This window comes from Tachyglossus aculeatus, chromosome 17, assembly GCF_015852505.1.
Source record: "Tachyglossus aculeatus isolate mTacAcu1 chromosome 17, mTacAcu1.pri, whole genome shotgun sequence".
In the NCBI taxonomy this organism is placed as follows: domain Eukaryota; kingdom Metazoa; phylum Chordata; class Mammalia; order Monotremata; family Tachyglossidae; genus Tachyglossus; species Tachyglossus aculeatus.
The window spans coordinates 41,907,543-41,926,932 of NC_052082.1; the positions used below are offsets into that span (position 1 = coordinate 41,907,543).

Here is a 19,390-nt window from a genome sequence, read left to right on the forward strand (position 1 = left end):
GCCCTGGGGTAGATACAAGACACAGTCGGCTGGGACACAGTCCCTGTCCCACAAGGGCTCACAGTCTTAATCCCCATTTTACCGATGAGGGAACTGAAGCATAGAGAAGTGAAGTGCCTTGCCATTTTGGGGTGGAGGGATTTCAGGGGGAAGTGGGAAGGGCATAGTCAATCAGTTAACAGATAGTATTGATTGGGCACTCACTGCGCACTGAGCACTGAACTAAACACTTGGAAGAGTCTACTAGAATGAAAAGCCACCATTTTTTTCCATTTGGGGCCATAAAACCTAACAGATTGCTGTTTGCCCATTTATTCTGAGACAGCAAAGTTCATGCCTTTGCTCTTTATTCTGTGCCATTCCATTACTCCCAATGCTACAACTGTTCCAGGATCCCCTCCTCAGAAGAGACAGGATCAGAAGCAGCATGGCCTGGTGGAAAGAGCATGGGCTGGGAGTGAGAGGACCTGGGTTCTAATACACTCCTCATCTGCTGTGTGACCTTGGGCAAGTCAATTCTCTTTACCTCAGTTTCCTCACCTGTAAAATGGGGATTAAATCCAACTTTCCACCTTTAGATTTTGAACCCCATGTGGGACAGGGACTGTGTCCAACCTGATTATCTTGTATCTACCCTGTGCTTAGAACAGTGCCCGACACAGAGTAAACACTTTACAAGTATTATTATTTGTTATTATGAGAAGAGGGAACACAGAGTGGTAGCTCAGGCTAGAAGCTGCATGGAATTTCAAAAATCCATCTATCAAAGGTATTTACTGAGCACTTACAGTGTTCAGCGCTCTGTCAGTAAGTCATATTTATTGAGCACTTACTGTGTGCAGAGCACTGTAGTAAGCCCTTGAGGGAGAGTACAGTAGAACAATATAACGTTCCCCGCCCACATCAGACCTACCATCTAGAAGGGGAGACATATTTTAATACAAATAAACAACAGATATGTACATGACTGCTGTGGGGCTGGGAGGGGGAGATGAAGAAAGGGAGCAAGTCAGGGTGATGCAGAAGGGAGTTGAGGGAAAGGAAAAGAGGACTTAATCAGGGAAAGCCTCTTGGAGGCGATGTGCCCTCAATGAAGCTTTGAAGGCAGTCAGTAGTATTTATTGAGCACTTACTGTGTGCAAGCATTGTACTAAGGGCTTGGGAGAGTACGGTATAATAATAAACAGACACATTCTCTGCCCACAGTGAGTTTTCAGTCTAGAGAACTGTAGGGGGTGGGGAGAGTAGTCCTAAGCACTTGGGAAAGTATGGAACAGAGTTGGTAGATATGATCCCTGCCTGTAAGGAGCTTAAGGTCTTTAAGGGGAGGAGGCAAACATTAATACAGATTAGGGATGGGGCAGCCGAAACACTTTTGCCAGAGTGCAGGCGTTCTGCCTAGGGTGGCAGGCATTTATCTTCCTCTTACGTTGATTGATTGATCGACTGCCCTCCATTAATGTCATGGGGTGCCCATTGGGGTGCCCCATTGAGAATGACGGATGAGCCAGCTGCAGACTGGTGCAAAGGAATTGATTAGCATGCTAGTGGCTTGCCAAGCAACCACTATTATCAAGTGCCATCGAGTCTTTTCTGATTCATAGCAACTCCATGGATACACCTTCTCCAGAACGTCCTGTCCTCTGCAACCTTCCTAACAGTTCTTCTGTTGTTATAGTCTCTATCCATCTAGCTGCTGGTCTGCCTCTTCTACGTTTTCCCTGGACATTTCCTGACATTAGTGTCTTCTCCAGAGAAGTAGTCCTCCTGATTATGTGTCCAAAATATGCTAATCTAAGTCGAGTCATTTGGCTTTCCAAAGACCACTTTGGATTAATTTGCTCCAAAATACATTTGTTTGTTTTACGGGCAGTCCACGGTATTTGCAAAAGCCTTCGATGTTCTTTCAATCCTGTTTTTTCAAGGTCCAGCTTTCGGATTCATATGTTGTCACTGGAAACACTTGTATTTGTATTTTTGTGGTAGCTGTTACATCAGCGCATTTCATGACTTTTTCCGGGCTCTCCATAGCAAGTCTTCGTATAATACTTCAAAAGTTGAATGAAAGGCAGGTACTACCCATAAGGAGTTCAGAATCTGAAGGGGAAAGAACTTGCAAGATGGCTCAACAGCAGAGTGACTTCCCTGCTCTCTGCTGCTCCTCGCCTCCACCACAACGCCAGGCCAGAAAGCAGAAAAAAAAGAACCCACGTGATGCAACTTTACTAAGTTCCTTCATCCATTCTGGGCTGCTGTGGGAGAGGGGGCTTCTGTGTTGGGCAGATTGACAGTTTGGGGTGGCTCTCCTGCTCACCGGCATGGGAATCGAAGGATTTGCACTGGGAATTTCTGACCAGTTTGCTTTGAGATGAATGGGTGTCGACTGGTCTTACCTCAGTTTCTGGGGGCATATTCGGAAGAACCGAGTAACTTCCCTTACTTAACTTTACCAGGACTCAGCTGCTAGGCATTCGGACTTTAAAATGTCCCCCCTTTTCTCCCATTTCCATCTGGTGGAAAGCCTGCTTTATGTCCTTTTCCTTTTAAGCCTGCTGTGTTCCGAGGTTGGCTCACCAAGTGAGAGAGATTCTGACTTTAATGGAAGCAATGGCTTTGTGGCTCCAGAGGATGAGTTACATCTGCCGAGTTTCTCAGGATTTTTGGGATCAAGCCCTGGTCTGGAGGAGTGAGTGAACTCGGGAGTGCTCAGAGACTGTAAGAATGTGGTTTGGTTGGATGGATGTCAGGACCAGAGCAAAGAGTGATTAACCTCTAGCATGAGGTGAAGAGGAAAAGGAAGAAGCTTGTTTTATGCCAGCAGCTTTCTCTAAAGGCGTGAGAACGAGAGCCAGAGCTATGGTTTTGTGCTGTTTGATGCCCTATAATGTTTCCCCTCTAGATGCGGTAGCGAGTTCAAGCGCTTAGTGCCATATACACAGTAAACATTCAATATGATTGATTGATTGAGTTGATGGGGATGATGATGATGACAGGACCGTACTCAGGCTATTTGAAGATGACTTGTTAACTTTGAAAGTCTCCCTTCCCCTTCATATCCAGTAGACCACCACTCTGCTGTCCCCATTAAAATTGAAATGATCAAAATCAAATCTTCAGGAGGTCTCCGTGACTAAGCTCTCCCTGACGAGAAGCAGCATGGTGTAGTGGAAAGTCATGGGTTCTAATTCTGCCTCTGGCACTTGTCTGCTGTGTGACCTTGAGCAAATCACTTTATTTGTCTGTGCATCACTTACCTCTTGTGTAAAATGGGGATCGAGACTGTGAGCCCAACAAGGGACTATGTCCAAACCAATTTGCTTGCATGCACCCCAGCGCCTAGTACAGTGCTTGGCACATAATAAGCACTTAAATGCCATAATTATTATTATTATTTTTATTGGCAGGGAATATGTCTATCATTGCACTTTCCCAAGTGCTTAGTGCCGGGCTCTGCACACAGTAAACACTCAATACATTCCTTTGATTGATTGGCTAATTGAATTTCAGCAGTAGCCGGTGGCTGCTTATCTTTCTTGGATGCAGTTGGTGGAACTGTGAGGTAAGGAATGACTTCTTTGTGTTTGAGACTAACACCTTCAATCAAGACAGTCGTGTTTATTGCCATGGTTTCTGGCAAGCCATTATAGCATTTGTGTATGTTAAAACCTGTGTCCTCTTTCTTGGATCGCGACAGATAGGGGTTGATGATTTTCTGGAGTGAGGCTTTTGAGAAAGTGTGCATCTAATAATGATGATAGTATTTATTGAGCACTTACTCGTCCAATTACTCTACTAAGACAGATCAGACACAGTCTGTGTCCCACACAGGGCTCAGAGTCTGAGAGGGGAGACATGTTCGTATTATCACCATTTTACAGGTGAGGCAATTCAGGCTCAGAGAGATTATTAAGTTCATTCACTCATTCAGTCACATTTATTGAGTGCTTTCTGTGTGCAGAGCACTGTACTAAGCGCTTGGGAGAGTCGAACATCAGGCAGGTAGTGGAGCTGGAACTAGAACCAGGATCTTTCCACCAGGGTACACTGCATTTAAACCTCTGCCTAAAGAAGATAATTCAAGCAGGCAGGTAGTTAGTCTTGTCTTATGCCGTCGAGGTGTTTCCAACCCAAAGCAATACCACGGACACATCTCTCCCAGAACGCCCCACTCTCCATCTGCAATCGTTCCAGTACCGTTATCCATGGAGTTTTCTCAGTAAAAATATGGAAGTGGTTTACAACTGCCACCTTCCGCACAGTAACCTCGAGTCTCTGCCCTCAACTCTCTCCCATGCTGCTGCTACCCAGCATGGGTGAATTTTGACTTATAGCAGATTGCCTTCCACTTGCTAGCCACTGGTCAAGCTAGGAATGGCATGGGCAGGCCTCTGCTTTACTCTCCCTCCCGTAGCCGAGACTGGTAGAGCACTGGAAACTCTCCAGGTGCGACCCTGAGAAGGGAGGTAGTTAGCACTTCATACTTTTAACAAGTGCATATCCTCTCCTGTAGTGAAACAGATCAGTTGTTATATACTGTTTTTTTCTCTAGGGAAAGTTGATCTAAAATGGTCCCAATTTTTTCTAGTTTGGGCATCCCCTTACAAAGCAGGGCCCTTTGGATGAACATTGACTCTGCGAGGAAACACAAGATAACTCGTTTATTCTGTATAAAGCCTGCAAGGTTCGAGCCTTAGGTGCAGCCTTAATCCAATCTTTGGGACAGCTTGGGGTGAGTCCTGCTCTATTCTGCTTTGTGCATCACCCGTTTAGGAGCTTTCGGAATGAAAAACTTAAGAAAGACATGCATTTCTCCACCTCCATCAACCTTTTACTTCAAAACATTATCTGAAGTGTCTGTAAAGTGATATGATGAGTGTTCCAGCTTAACTCCGAAAGCACGTTAGACACCGTCTGCCTTTCCCTTTGAGGACGACATAGAGGGTGTGTCCAGATTTTGACAATCAGGAAAAATCCTGAATTGGATCCAGTAGTTAAGTAGCCAGCAAATTGGCTCTCAATTCAGCCTTTTTTCTAGAAGGATCGCACAGACTCTCCTTGCTGGCCCATTTTTCTTTTAAACATGATATTTGTTCAGTTCTTACTTTGTGCCAGGCACTTAGCACAGTGCCTGGCACATAATAAGAGCTTAAGTGCTGGGTTGGATACAAGATGAGCGGGTTGTACACAGTCTGTGTCCCACAGCGGGCTCACAGTCTTAATTCCCGTTTTACAGATGAGGAAACTGAGGGGCAGAAAAGTGATTTGCCCAAGGTCACAGCATACAAGTGGTGGAGCTGGGATTAGAATTTAAGTCATCTGAATCCCAGACCTGTGTTCTTTCTGTGAGGCCTCGCTGCTTCTCTTGACTTCTGGGTACAGTTTAAGACTAAAGATTGCTTGTTACCTCCAGAATGATGTGGTTGTGATGGGCTGATTTGTTCCCGCCAGAAGTTCGCAGGTTTGAACTTCGGTGGGAAGACAAGTGTGAATGACAGAGGACTGTTGTCTGGGTTGGAATCCACTTTTCTGGTGGTGCAAAGTAATAAATGCTTCTCGACTTCCGGGCACAGAGCTTGCTTGTTTTCTCAAGGGTTTAATGTCATCCTTGTGGTTCCGCTCTCCACCACTCCAAAAATCTGTCTGAGGCCGAGCGGATAAGCGGGGAAAATTATAGAGTCAAAGAGTTTGTTTGATTGCAGAGTGGTGGTGTTACTTTGACGTTGGTATTTAAAACACTCTAATGGATAAAAAGTGGGACAGTGTCAGGAATTTGTGGCAACAAACCACAATTTAGATTGTTTATCCAGAGAATCCGTACTGATTTTTCAATCTGGAGGTTTGTGAAATAATTAACTTTCCACTCCAAATGTACCTCTTTCCCTTCCTGTCCTCACTCACTAGGCTTTAGGCTCCCATCTCCTCCTCTGGCAGTGGAGCAATTGCAGATCACAAGGTGATAAAGAACTTGTGTTTATTTCTTAATATTCATTAAACTTTTCTTTTTTTAGATCCTCTGGAGATAGGAAACATGTCTGTGGGTGTGTGCACGCTTCCTGTAGGGTTTTTTTTCCCCCCCAGAGGGCTTTAGGATTATTAAGGCACATGAAAACAAACAAATGTAACCTGGAATCCACACTGGAGCCGTCTAAAGGAAAGAGCCGTTGGATCACGCTGAGAAAGCTGAGCCTGATGTTTTGCCAGAGAATTTTGTTTGGGTGGGGCACTGAAAAGTTGAGAGGGGGTTTTGGCAAAACCTCAGCCCTCTGCTCCAGTGCCCCAAAGCACACAAATCCAATGTAAAGAGAGTGGCTTTTCTCCTGCCTCCTTCTTCAGATGAGGAGGCAGAAAGGAGCCTGTAAAATCACATAGATTCTCAGAGCAGTGGTGGTAATTACAGTTGATTTCCAAGAGACTTTTTCAGCATTGCCAAGTCGGACTTTTATAAAACCGTCTGTTTTAGACATTTTAAGCTTAAGCCTCAGTGTAAATAACACCTGTTTATCCTCATAATTTGGAAGCATTATAACCTCCCCCTCCTCAGCCCACCCTCCTCCTTTAACAAACCTGTACTCTTTAGGAATCATGTTCACTCTCTCTAATGAAGCTCTTATTGACTCTAACGAAAGCAGCCAAAATCAGGGACTGCAGAGATCCCAAAGTGAATTGCTAGTCGTGAAGACTTGGCCCAGCTAGAATCGTCCCTCACATTCATTCAGTTGTATTTATTGGGTGCTTACTGTGTGCAAAGCACTGTGCCAAGCTGGACCTGGTGTCCATTGGTTAATTTTGTGGACAGTTGGTTTCTGCACAAGTTGCCAACCTCCTCTAACCAGACTGTGGAATTTACCAGTTACAAGGTCTCTATTTAGCATTTATTAGCTTGGAATGCCTAAGGCTACCAATAAAGATGTTTTAGTAGACAACTAGCTTTTATTTTGGTAAGAGATATGCAGCAGGACCCACTGAAGGGACAACTGTCAATGGGTTAGAACTTCAAAGTATGCAAACTATTTTCTTGGTACTGAACTAACATGGCAGAACCTACCTTACTATGAATTTGACCCTGCTGAAAACTGCTCAAATAAAGCCACATCACAGTCGATCAGGCCGTCAGTCGTATTTAGTGAGCACTGACTGTGTGCAGAGCACTGTACTAGGTGCTTGGGAGAGTACCATATAACAATAAACAGACACATTCCCTGCCCACAATGAGCTTACGGTCTTGAGGGGGAGACAGACATTAACATAAAGGAGTGTACTTATAGGACAAGAAGTTCAAAGTGGGTGGGGGGGAATCTCCATTATATGAGAAAAACAGGTTTCCCCTGCCCCAGAAGGGTGGTAATTTTGCTTCCTCAAGCTTTGGCACAGCCTTCTTTTTGCTTGTTAGTAAATGGAAATAGCTTTCAGAAAGGTGGATACTGGGGTTGTCCGATTGCATTAACGGGTGCCGGCTCAGAGGGATAGGACCAAAAGGGCAGCCATTCCAAATGCACCAAACAATCCTGCTCTAGTGAGGACCGAAACTAATTTTAGGGGTCCTTCCTGACATCGGGGCGAAAGGGACCCAAGGGCTCAATGTGGGCAGGGAATGTGTCTGTTTTGTTACTTTGTACTGTCCCAAGGGCTTACTACAGTGCTTTGCACATGGTAAACGCTCAAGAAGTACGATCAAATACTGTTTAGCTTCTTCCTCTGGCCATCTTTCGTCAGTAACCACTGTGTTTGGACTGGCTGCTTCGTGGTCAATACAAGGAGGCTCCAGATATTGCCAGCCCACATCAAAAATCTGGAATCCTGGGATACTTCTGGCGGGAGTGTCAGTGCCAACAGAAGCCCCTGCTGCCATGCTCCAGGGAAAGGACCTTGTAATAATTGTGGTATTTATTCAGCGCTTACTATGTGCCAGGCACTGTACTAAGCATTGGGGTGGATACAAGCAAATTGGGTCAGACGTGTTCCCTTTCCCACGTGGGGCTCACGGTCTTAATCTCCACCTTACAGATGAGGGAACTGAGGCACAGAGAAGTGAAGTGACCTGCCCAAGACTACACAGCAGACAAATGGTGGAGCTGGGATTAGTACCCTTACGTCAGTAACCACTGTGTTTGGACTGGCTGCTTCGTGGTCAATACAAGGAGGCTCCAGATATTGCCAGCCCACATCAAAAATCTGGAATCCTGGGATACTTCTGGCGGGAGTGTCAGTGCCAACAGAAGCCCCTGCTGCCATGCTCCAGGGAAAGGACCTTGTAATAATTGTGGTATTTATTCAGCGCTTACTATGTGCCAGGCACTGTACTAAGCATTGGGGTGGATACAAGCAAATTGGGTCAGACGTGTTCCCTTTCCCACGTGGGGCTCACGGTCTTAATCTCCACCTTACAGATGAGGGAACTGAGGCACAGAGAAGTGAAGTGACCTGCCCAAGACTACACAGCAGACAAATGGTGGAGCTGGGATTAGTACCCTTAACTCCCAGACCCATGTTCTATCCCCTACGCCATGCTGCTTTCCCCATCCTACCCAGATCCCAGCAACAATGTGGTTTCCACTTTATGCCTTCCCCCATCCTCTTCCCACACCTCAGTTTCCTCCTTCACTCCCCTTTTCCCTCTCCTTCCTCTCCTTGTCTTCTGTCTCCCTCTTCTCCCCCCCCCCATCTCCTTTTGTCCCTGACCCACATTTCTGCTCACCTCGACTTTGTAGGGGTCAGAAATGACCACACTTCAGATTTGGTCTGCCAAAGCGTAGGGTAACTTTATCCTAATTCAGGCCTTAATTTTACTTTGGAAGATTAAGAAATTCCTCATTGACTTTACTTTTGAAAGTGACCAAGTTTGTTTGGTAAGTCCATGAAGCAACCAGTATAGTGCTTCGGCTGTAAGCTCCTTGTGGGTAGGGAATGTGTCCACCAGTTCTGTCGCGTTGTATGCTCCCGCGTGCTTAGTACAGTGCTTTGCACACACAGTAAGTGCTCAATAAATACGGTTGATTGGTGTGCATAGAGTAGCCACTCGGGATGATTTTGAGGAGGATATCCAAAATCAGTCAGGTGAAGGCTCAATTCAAATTAACCAAGGTAAATGGGGTTTGGCAATCTAGGACCCTTTTGTTTCAACTACCACTACCACTGCGTCCTGACAACTGTCACACACACAGAACCACATCTAGTCTAGAGCCCCGCATTAGCTGGGAATCGCTCTTCGGATGTCCAGCTTGGCATGAAGCAAAGCCCTGGAACTGTGGGTCTTGTCTAGGATGGATAAGGCCAATGCCCAGGCTCTAGGGAGGAGCAGGGTGGAATTGCTTCATGTGTAGTTATCCCTGTGGATTGTTGGAATTTGTATTCTTTTGGATCTAACTTCTGCAAATGGCTTTGCACGAGCCACTAGCTTGATAATCAATTCCTCCGCACGTGCTTTTGGTTCTGAAGTTCCAGGTCCGAGGCTCATCCACTGCTACTGACATCGTTACCCCATCAGCATAATGTGATAAGTTTTTGTGGTGTTCACTGGTGCTTCTTACCAGGGAGACAACATGACTGAAAGAAAGCAGATTGCAACAGTATCACATTTTGCTAAAGTATTAGAGCCGCCACTGGCAAACCATTTGAAATGAGATAAAGGCGAGGCTGAGATGTAACCCTCTCCCTACATTTCATCACTGCTGTCACATGTTTTGCAATTATGACTAGCTGTCCAGTTTTAATTTGAGAACTGCCCATTAGCCCTACCACTTTTTGGATGTGACCCCACCCCCATAACACTTATGTTCATATATTTAAATTAGATATGTATTACTTGTTCATATAAAATGTCCGTCTACTTCCTCTAGACTGTAAACTCGTCATGGGCGGGGAACATGCCTGCTAATTCTAATGTCTCGTACTCACTTAAGTGCTTAGTATGGTGTCCTGCACATATTAAGCACTCAATAAATACCACTGATTTATTGATTAATTGGACCCTGTATATGAGCCTATGATCAACATGATGCTGTTACTCAAAATGTGTCTATGGTTGTTTGAAGGCCTCATAGAGCGTGTTGACTTTGGACTCGTTGTCTGGATTGATGCCCATATGGGTAAATTCTGGGGTTGGTTGTATTTAGCTGAGCTGCTACTGAAAATGGGGGGTTTCTTACATTTAACTTTGGATGCAGCGTCAAGTTCTGTTTTCCCACTGACCTGTTGCCGATGCTTTCAACTTCCTTCACACTGCTCTTTAACAATAATACTAATAATAATACTAATTGTGGTATTTGGGAAGCACTTAATGTGTGCTAGGATCTGTACTAAATGCTGGAGTAGATATATAAAGTAATTAGGTTGGACACAACCCCTGTCCCACATGGGGCTCACAGTCTCAATCCCCATTTTACAGATGAGGTAACTGAGGCACAGAGAAATGAAGGGACTTGCCCGAGGTCACACAGCAGATCCTTGGCAGAGCTGGAATTAGAACCCATGACCTTCTGACACCAGGCCCTTACTCTATCCACTATGCTATGCTGCTTGTTATATTCTATTAAGGCTTTGGTTTGGAGAGAAGCAAATTGTGTCCTAGCCGGCTATTTTCTTGCCCTCACAGAAATGACACCAGCTCTGTGCAAAAAGCTGAAAGATAAAAGACAGTCAGGGTGGTAAAGTGGGCAAAGAAAGCCCCTCTCATGTGGCGCATGTGGAGAAATAAATCAGGACACTTCCTGGCCCCTGTGGAATTTGCTCCTGGCAGTAGTAAGTGGCAGACAATTGCTCAATTGAGGCCATCCGATTATTTGGGTGCATCCCACAGCAGAATAATCCAATAATGAAAAAGGACATTTCTGGAGGTATTTTTCGTACATTTCATTAGGTTCTTCATGTAGTGCTCTGCAGCCAGCAAACACGTAGTAAATACCAGATTGAGGGATTGGATTATTTGTCCGGATGCCTTTAGTTTGCAGCCATCCATTATCAGTAGTTTCCTTTTATTTCAAAGGAGTGGGAGGCAGCATGGCATAGGGGAGAGAGCACAGGCCCAGGAGTCAGATGGCCTGAGTTCTAATCTCCTCCCCCCTCATATCTGACAGACAATGACTCTTCCCCTGTCTTCAAAGCCTTATTAAAGGCACATCTCCAAGAGGCCATCCCTGACTAAGCCCTCCTTTTCTCATCTTCCATTCCCTTCTGCATCATCCTGACTTGCTTCCTTTATTCATCCCCCTTCCCAACCCCACAGCACTTATGCACATATCTGTAATTTATTTATGTTAATGTCTGTCTCTCCCTTTACACTGTAAACTTGTTGTGGGCAGGGTATGTATCTGTTATACTCGTTACAGTGTACTCTCCAAGCCCTTAGGACAGTGCTCTGCACACAGTAAGCTAAACACTCAATAAATACGATTAACTGACCGACTGTTGTGTGACCTTGGGCAAGTCATTTAAATTCTGGGCCTCGGTTACCTCATTGGTAAATTAGGGATTAAGTCCTACCCCTTCCTGATTAGACTGTGAGCCCCATGTGGGACAGTGATAGTGTCCAATTTGATTATCTCGCATCTACCCTAGCACTTAAAAGCATTAAAATAAGCTTAACAAGTACCATTAAAAAAAAAGGTTGTGATGGCAATAACAAAATTGTTTGTATCCACCCCAGTGCTTTGTTCAGTGCAGACATATAGTAAGTGCTTAACAAATACCAGTATTGTTATTAGGAATCACTTCTAGAAAGGAATATGAAGAATGGTAAGAAATGGAGCCTTAGGGATGCCTCACAGAGATGGCTTTGCATTCAACAAATCAGTGGTATTTATTGAGCGCTTACTGCATGGTGAGCATTTGGGAGAGTATGGTATGAAGGAGCCAGTTCCCTGCCCACAAGTACAAGAGCTTGTGGGAACCAAGACAAGAGGTCATAGACTCTTTGGGACCGTCATCTTGCTGGGGAAATCTCAAGTTACATGCTTCTCTAGGCTCAGTTTATGGGAAGAAGAAAGAGGGGTCCCAGTCATTGGCATATTAAAGGGAACTGCCCTTGTGGTCTTCCCAAAGTAAGCTTCTTTCCAGCACCCATCGGAACGGGCTTCATTTTATGGGGGAACACATCGTCTGAATTATGGCTGGGAAGGACTCACAGGCACCATCAGTTTGAAGTAGAAGAAGTTTGCTTCCCTTCGAAAGAACCATGCCAAACATACACAGTGGTTTGTTCATATACGTGGCAACCTCAGTGGGCTGTAATAACTGTATTTGTAAAGCGCTTTCTAGTGCCAATTGCTGTACAACGCGTTGAAGAGGATCCTCGCCACTTTGTACAGAACCTCATTACTCTTCCACTACAATCCAGCCCTCACACTTTGCTCCTCTACTGCTGATCTGCCCACTGCACCTCAGTCTCACCACCGACCTCTTGGCCACATCATGCCGTCAGCCTGGAACACCCTCCCTGTTCATATCTGACAGACGATTACTCTACCAACTTCAAAGCCATATTGAAGGCACATCTCCAAGAGGCCTTCCCCAACTAAGCCCTCATTTCCTCTTCTCCCACTCCCTTCTGCATCACCCTTGCACTTGGATTTGCTCCCTTTTCTCACCCCTCCCTCAGCCCCGTGACATTTATGTACAGGTCTGTAATTTATTTATATTAATGTCATCTCCTCTTCTAGACTGTAAGCTTGTTATGGGCGGGGAACATGTCTACCAGCTCTGTTCCATCATATTCTGCCAAGCACATAGTACAGTGCTCTGCACAGAGTAAGCTCTCATTAAATACCATTGATTGAATGACTGGTTACAAGATAATCTGGGTGGGTGCTGTCCCAGAAGTCAGATTTACAGACGAAGGGGGAGGGAGAATGGTATTAAATCCCCATTTTACAGCTGAGGAAACTGAGGAAAAGGAAGTTAAGTGACCCAAACAAGTTCCCCCAGCAGGCAAGTGGCAGAGCCGGTATTAGAACCCAGGCCCGCTGACCCCCCAGGACTGGACTCTTTACAATGCTAATAATGATGGCATCTGTTAAGGGGGATACAAGGTGATCAGGTTGTCATTCATTCAGTTCTATTTATTGAGCACTCACTGTGTGTACTGTACTAAGCGCTTAAGGTTGTCCCACATGGGGCTCACAGTCTTCATCCCCATTTTACAGATGAGGGAACTGAGGCACAGAGAAGTGAAGTGACTTGCCCAAAGTCACACAGCTGACAAGTGGCCGAGCCGGGATTAGAACCCATGACCTCTGACTCCCAAGCCCATGCTCTTTCCATTGAGCCATGCTGCTTCTCTAGTTTAATTAGAGAACAATTCAATTAAATGTTTGCAAACCATTTTTTAGCCCATATGCTGCTGCCACCCCAGTCATTAGGGGTACGCTGGATGAGTAATTTATTAATCCATAATTTATTTATATTTATGTCTGTCTCCCCTTCTAGACTCTTAGCTCTGCATGCAGTAAGCTCTCACTGAATATGATTGAATTGATTAATTGATTGGCTGGGTTTAGAGCAAAAAGGGAGCAAAAATTCAGAGAGAGGATGCACTCAAGAGCCCCGAACCGCAAAATGATTCGAGTTGGTACACACACCATCAGGTTTATGTCTGCTGGGTAGCGTAAGGCCCTCCATTCGTCTGCCTTTTTAACATCTGTTCTGGAACTTCCCTGCAGGACTGTGGAGACCTTGAAGGGGGGCGGGGGGTGAGGACTTGGAATAGATCCACTCAGGAATGTCAGTTTGCAGCCACTCTGGACATACATGTGATGCCCTCTTTCATGGTATTTGTTCAGAGCTTACTACGTGCTGGGCACTGTTCCAATCCCTGTCCCACATGAGACTCACAGTCTTAATCCCCATTTTATTCATTCATTCATTCATTCATTCATTCAATCGTATTTATTAAGCGCTTACTTTGTGTGCAGAACACTGCACTAAGCGCTTGGGAAAGTACAGTGCAACAATAAAGAGCGACATTCCCTGCCTGCAAGGAGCTCACAGTCTAGAAAGAGTGTCGAGAGGGTGTGTAAAATGTACCTCATTTTACAGATACAAACTGAGGCACAGAGAAGTGAAAAGATTTGCCCAAGTCACTTACCCTCTCCCAGCTTCTAGGCAGAGGTGGCAACTGAGGGGAAGATGGAGCTGTAAGAGGGGAGGGAAGAAGAGGAACTAGCTACTGTTTTACGTGATGGGCACTTTGAAGCTCCTCCACTGGCTTACCCTCCTTCAGGAGGAAGGAGGTACTTGCCATACTTAACACTTGCCATGTATCTTGTAGAATGGTCCCCTGTCGGGTAATCTAATCTGCATCATTGGCCTGTAGTGCATGGGGAAAAGTGCAAATACCCCATGTTGCAACTGACCAGTTGGGCAATGTGTTGTCTGGGGGATTAAATGCCTTTGTATTTTACAAAGTGAGATTATATTACCCCTTTTGTAGCTTCCTTAAAACAGATGGTCAGGCTAAACATTAAAGCACTTTGCCTTTAGAAGGATCCAACCCAAAATACTTGATTCTGATCTTGGGGTATCCCTTCCCCTTACACTGGGAGACTTATGTGGGACAGGGACTTGGCTAACCTCATTAATTTGTTTCTACCTCAGCGCTTACTCTAGTGCTTGGCACATATTAAGCACGTCACAAATGCCACAGTTATTACAGTGAATGCCACAGGTTTGATATTTGCTACTAACCACTCTCTTTTTAAAAATGAGCAGTACTTAGTGCTGTAGGACTCGCTCTCATTGGAGCGGATGATTTTGAACGACTCCAGGTAACAGATTACAGGGGAAATCCAGAGAACTGAAATGTGGCTAATCCCCAGGGGAGAGGTGCTAATGAGTGGAGAAATACCCAAATGGTGAGGGGCGAACTGGAAAAAAAGTGAAACAAAAGGGCAAGGATAACCTGCTTGAGAATAATCAACTGTTGTATGTATGGATCAGTGCAGGGATATAACCAAAAAAGCTGTCAGAATACTTAAATTCATCTTATCACTTTGCCCTCCCAGATGATGAGGTGACTAACAGTCAATCAGTGGTATTTATGCACTGCTCACTGTGTGCAGAGCGCTGTACTAAGTACTTGGGAAAGTACAGCACAGCAGAGATGGTAGATAGAATGTCTGCCCCAAGGAACTTTCAGTCTACAACAAAGTTCAAACTCTCCATCCTTGAGCTGTTTAAAATTAGGTCAAAGAACAAATAGCTGAATCAACACCCTGATCGCTAAACCTCAATTCAAATCCCTTTCTGGGAAAACCACATCTTTCCTCTCAGAACTTAATTATTGTTTTTACATAATAACAATCATCATTTCCATAATAAATGATTGTATTTGACGTCAACCATGTATGTACAGTATAGAATTTAGTGCTGCCACAACTCAGACATCTGAAATTTGATTTGATTCAGAATACAGACCTTTAGGTGTGGTCGGAGGTGACCACTGGCAAGGCTGGAGAATGGGGACAGTATTAATCATCAATCCATATGTTCAGCATTTCCATAGTACTCTGGGAGAAGTTGACGGAAAAGTTGTGAGGCCCAAAGAGGTCCGTTGAGAGCATTTTGCAGGCACAGTTATCAAAGCAAGTTGTAACTGGTGGCATTTCTCCTAGTTCCTGGCTTCAGCAAGTCTCCCCTTGCCATGTTTGAGTTGAGCACACCTAAGTAATACAAAAAAATTCAGGACATGTTTCCCCACTACTCAAGAAACTCAAGAAACCTTAAGGTGGTGGTTGCCCATCCACCTCCGCATCAAACAAAAACTCCTCACCCCTGGCTTCAAAGCACTCAGCCACTTTACCCCCTCCTACCTCACCTCACTACTCTCCTGCTACATCCCAGCCCACACACTTCACTCACTTCACTTCACTGTACTAAGCGCTTGGGAAGTGCAAGTTGGCCTTCTCACTGCACCTATCCTTAGATCTTGTCTATCTCGCCTACCGACCCCTCACCCCCACCCTCCCTTGTCAAGTCCAACAGCCGATGACTCTTCCCCACTTTCAAAGCCTTAATGAAGGCACATGTCCTCCAAGAGGCCTTCTCCGACTAAACACTCCTCTTCTTCCACTCGCTTCTGCATCATCCTGACTAGCTTCCTTATGTCTGTCACCCACCCTCTAGACTGTAAGTTCAATGTAGGCAAGGAGTGTCACTGTTTATTGTTATGTTGTACTTTCCCAAGCGCTTAGTAGGGTGCTGTGCATACAGTAAGTACTCATTAAATACTACAGTTGAATGAATGAATGAATATTCATCCCCCCTCCGAGCCCCAAAGCACTTATGTACATATCTGTAATTTGTTTAATTGCATTAATTGCAGATGGAGGTGGGACGTTGTGGGCGACATGTGGCCATGGTGTCTCTGGGTCAGAGATGACTCGATGGCATAGGACAAGACAATATGTGTCTCTGCCTCTAGACTGTAAGCTTGTCATGGGTAGGGACTGTGCATTTATTGTTATTGTACTCTCCCAAGTTCTTAGTACAGTGCTGTGCATACAGGAAGAGCTCAAGAAATATGATTGATTGAATGAATGAATGAACAGCAAAGCACTGAACTCAGTAGCGATAAACCTCCCCAGATGTTTCGTGTTACAGTGCTGTTTTTTCAGATTTTTGTCTCCCAGAGCATCTTGGGATGCTGGGGTTCTTGGGTGAGCTGCTGGGAGGAGGAGGAGGAGGAGGAGAAGGAGGAGGACTCCCATACCTTCTGTATTGTTTTTCTTAATCCTTGGTCAGGAGATTTGTAGTGGGTCATTCTTCTGCTAGGTTAGCATTAGCCTGTAGCACTGGAGCTAAAGCTCTCTTGGCTTATCTTTGAAATCTCACCTCTGCAAGAGAGAGAGGGAGAGGGAGAGAGAGAGAGTGTGTGTGTGCTTCCAGGATGGTTGTGGGGGAAGGGAAGAAGGCAAAAGTGGAGAAATGAAAAGGGGGAGGGGAGAAGTTAACCTGTATTTAACTGTATTTAACAGCTTAGCAATTTTCTGCCATCAGAAGCCAACCCAAGGCTTTGTTAGGACTTAAAGGGTGGTGCTCACTCTTCAGGAGCCCAGGTGCTTGGAAGTTTCAACATCCTTGGTTTCTTCACACACCTTCAAGTGACATTCTCTCCAAATCCAGTCCTTTTGTTGAGGTATTTTCTCTTTTTGCTCTTGAACAGCTAAAATAGATTAGTTGGCCTCGATTACCATGGTAACGTCAATAGAGCCGCTTACCCCTGAATAGGGGCAGAACCTCGCAGTGATATTTGCTCTAATGAATAAAATGGGGCAGCACCTGCAGTTCGTTTCCAGTTGGAAACAGAATGGGGCCCTTGTTTTGCTGGGAATGAATTGGAACCTGAAATCAACCATTTGGGGAGGTGAGCAAGTATTCTTATGATGCATCTTTTACCCCTGGGTAAAGAGTGAGAGCCTTGGTGCCCCTCCCCTTAACTTAAACCTAAAAATCAGGGGAGGGGAGTTGTTGTTGGAAGGGGGATCGAGGGTGGGAGGGGCAAGAATTCCCTGCTGGATAAGAATGATTCCTTAGTTCCATGAATCTCGGCATTCACTGTTTAGCACTCTCATTAAAAGTCCTCGGAACATTGAAAATGTCTTCCGAATCTTGACTCTTGCCTCCATCTCATGGTGCTACCCAAGCCTCACCGTTTTCTGAACGAGGATGTGGAATTAATAATAGCATTTTGGGGGAAAGAGGGTTTCTGTTTTGCTCATCTCTCATATTAGGGACCTTCTAAAAGTCTGAAAAAACATCCAGAAATTCTAGAAAGACTCATAGGGTACCACATCCTTCTGGGAGTTTTAAGTATGTGGATTGAATTCAGCTAAAGGAGATATTTCTGGCACCAGATTTGAAATGAATATGGTGGGGTGTTCTGTATTTATCCTGTGTTAGGTACACGCAATAAAATGAACAACCCTTCTGATTGTACTTGTGTCTTGACTCTGGCCTCTGTCGCCTTACTCATACAGTTCCCCTGTCTCAAACTCCTTTGCTTCCCAAATCAAACAGACCACTGTCCTCCCCATATTCAAACCCCTCCTTAATGATTATAACTATTAACTAAAGACAAATGGCAGTTGTTAAACACTTTACTGTGTGTTGAGCACTGTACTAAGCCCACCTCCTCCAACCAACCTTCTCTGATTTTCTGATTCTCTGACCCATTCCCAACATACCAAGTCAAGTTATAAACCCATCAGCCTTCTCTGGCACTTATGTGCTTAATAATAATTATAATAATAGTATTTTTGTAAGTACTTAGTATGTCAGACACTTTGTTAATCGCTGAGGTGGATACAAGCAAATTGGGTTTAATAATAATAATAATAATGATGGTATTTGACACTGTACTAAGCACTGGGGTGGATACAAGCAAGTCAGGCTGGACACAGATCCCATCCCACATGGGGCTCATGGTCTTAATCTCCATTTTACAGATGTGTACTTTTTTAGTTGTTCAATCAATTATATATTTGATGTCTCTGTAAATATTTGTGAGCAGGAAATTATCCTTTGCTTGTTTTGTGTTCAGTGCAGTGCATGGCACCTAACTGTTGGTCAAATTCTGCTGCTGCCGCTTCTGTTATTACTGCTACAAAAAAAACCTGCTTTATTCTTTAAGCCCAGATATTTAGGTAAGGGCTATTACAAACCAAATTATTTTTTTCATTTGCAGTGAACTGATTTTACACATAAATGAGCTAACACTGTTTGAATCATTCAGCAGTATTTATTAACTGCCTGCCCAGTGTAGAGGCCTGTGTATTAGGTGCTGCAGAGATAATCACAGAGAAACAAGTAAGACACGATGCCTTGTGTTCGAGGAATTTGTTTATTTTTCTGAGAGAAGCAGTCCGTGTTAACAAGAGTTAAGTTTTGTGACAGAAACAGATTTTCAGCCTTTTATCTTGACTAGTTTGTTACCTTATATTCATGCACACACATTTTTTTTCTTCTCTCTCAAGTGCACACCTGGATTTCTTGAGTCTCATTACGCCCTCAGGCCCCTTTTTTTCTGTGCAAGTAGATATCCAAACTAGAGCCCCTAGGCCAAATAGGGCCTGCTCCCTGATTAATTCAGCCTGATAAATATTAGACTAGGTAAACCGCTCTGTTCATTCATTCAATCATATTTATTGAGCACTTATTGTGTGCAAAGTGTCTTACCAAGCGCTCTATTCTTTAACCCTTCCTCCCATTGCAGGCATGTATATGACTTGCTATTGTTTGGTTCCTGTGGCTATAAGAGAAAGTATAGGTATCCCAATATACTCTCTCCTCAAACGAGACTTAGTTGGTGCTCGTTACATATTAAGACTTCTCTGTGGTTGGAGGCCTGTGTCAGTTACCAGTTACATATTAAGTACGTTAGTCACTAACTGGAACTGCAGCA

General features: G+C 44.5%; 1 protein-coding gene and 1 non-coding gene across 2 annotated transcripts in view; one reads left to right on the forward strand and one right to left on the reverse strand.

Annotated features, from left to right (window-relative positions):
* Positions 1–19,390, forward strand: part of TCF7L1 (transcription factor 7 like 1) — a 153,934-nt gene that overhangs the window by 22,113 nt on the left and 112,431 nt on the right. The window lies entirely within an intron of this gene.
* Positions 4,324–4,461, reverse strand: LOC119939798. The gene has a single exon (XR_005454761.1). It is a non-coding gene; the product is annotated as a small nucleolar RNA SNORA7 (small nucleolar RNA).